This window comes from Cervus canadensis, chromosome 10, assembly GCF_019320065.1.
Source record: "Cervus canadensis isolate Bull #8, Minnesota chromosome 10, ASM1932006v1, whole genome shotgun sequence".
Taxonomy (NCBI): domain Eukaryota; kingdom Metazoa; phylum Chordata; class Mammalia; order Artiodactyla; family Cervidae; genus Cervus; species Cervus canadensis.
Window position 1 is genome coordinate 63,529,606 of NC_057395.1, and position 2,068 is coordinate 63,531,673.

A 2,068-nucleotide genomic window follows, 5' to 3' on the forward strand; every position below is an offset into this window, starting at 1 on the left:
CACCTCAGACCCCCAGTTTTTCATTCCTTCTCGGAAACAACCACTTTTATTAGTCTCTTGGATGACTTTGTTTCTTTCTTTTTTAAAATTAAAAAAAATCTTTATTGAATTTGTTATAATATTGCTTCTGTTTTATGTTTTGGCATGTGGGATTTTAGCTCCCTGACCAGAGATCAAATCCATATCCCATACATTGGAAGGCAAAGTCTTAACCACTGGACCACCAGGGGAGTCCTTCCTGGATGACTTTCTGTGCAATATAAGCTTTGAAAAAACCTTTTTATTGAAAAATAACACCTGTACTGAATATATATTTAATTACAAACTTAAATCATGCTCTTTGTAAAAAAAATAAAATTGAGACAACACCAAAGTTTGTTAAATTAAAAGAGGCCATTCTCCAATCTCTTTCCCTAGAGGTAACCACTATTAATAGTTTGGGACCTGGAAACCTATTGCCATTCTCGAGCTCAGAAACCTTGGATTCTTGCTAGACTCTTCTCACTCTTCCTTCCCTTTGTCTACTTATATCTCCCACTTCTCACTCTAATAGGTAAGTGTTATTATCCCCATTGCCAGGAAAGGAACTTGAGGCTCAGAGAGGGAAGGTGGGTTGCTCCAGACACGGCAGAGCCCAGAAGTTCAAACCCAGGGGAGTGTGTCTGCCTCCAAGCCCAGTGTTCTTCCTGCCATGTTCCTCTTGGTTCCTGTCCAGATTCTTAGAGTTTTAATTGCTGTGTCACCTGAAGCAGCAGATAGAGTCTCAGGTTAGAATATAATTACAGGCTCATTTAAATTTTTATATTTATTTATTTATTTTTGGCTGCACTGGGTCTTCACTGCTGTAAACAGGCTTTCTCTAGTTGGGGCATGTAGGCTCAGTAGATGTGGCACATGGACTTGGTTGCCCTGTGGCATGTGGCATCTTCTCGGACCAGGGATTGAACCCATGTCCCCTGCAAAGGACCTATGGGAGCTGTCCCTGTTCATGCTTTTACTGCCCAAGCTCTGAATGATGGTGAGCAGATGGCACCCACATCCAGAAATGTCAAGCTTGAGTGGGTGCGTAGAGCTTGCCTTGGTCAATGAAAAGGGAAAGAACTGGAATGAGACCTGCCCACTGAGACAGGGTCAGGACTGAGGGGAAAATACCCATCTGATGAAGAAGACTGTATTATTATCTAATTATAAATCCAAGGAGACTCTTAAGATCCAACCTAGTGGCAGAATCAGCCAGAGGCGTGCCCAGAGGAAACCCCCAGTACTCCCCAATAATCCATGCTCTTGCATGTCACTCTTTCATGCACACTACCTGGAACACCCTTCCTATCTTTGTCTGCTCAGCAGATTTATCCTTCATAATCAGGTTATAATGTCACCACCTCTACAAAGTCAGCCACTCCTTTTTTTATAGAATTTAGCACCCTGTAGTATATTGTGTATACTGTATATTGTGAAATATACATTACTCACCAGTCTTCATGTGAGTCCGTGGACTGAGGCTTTAGGCAGAGTCCATGTGTTATTATTCTTTCAGTTTCTCCTAGTGTCTAGCATAGGAGTTGACACATTGTAGGTGCTTAATCAATATTTTGTTTAATGATAAATGAATGGACTCCGATGGAAAGCAGCAAGTTGTTCACAATCTACTATAAGATGCAATATTCTTTTTAAAAAATTATTTATTTATTTTGGTTGTGCTGAGTCTTCGTTGCTTTGCTCAGGCTTTCTCTGTTGCAGAGAGCAGGGGCTCCTCTTTGTTTCAATGCTCCGGCTTCTCATTGTGGTGGCTTCTCTTGTTGCAGAGCACAGGCTCTAGGCACACAGGCTCAGTAGTTGTTATGCACAGGCTTAGCTGCTCTGCAGCATGAGGGATCTTCCTGGACCAGGGATTGAACCTGTGTCCCCTGCATTGGCAGGTGGATTCCAACCCACTGCACCATCGGGGAAGTCCCACAAGGTGTAATATTCTTTTGGTGCCCCCAGCGCTGCTTCAGGCAGTTAGCTTGCAGTGAGAAAGAGGGGAAATTATTGAGAGTTTGTTAGTTTTTGTTTTGTTTTTCAACTT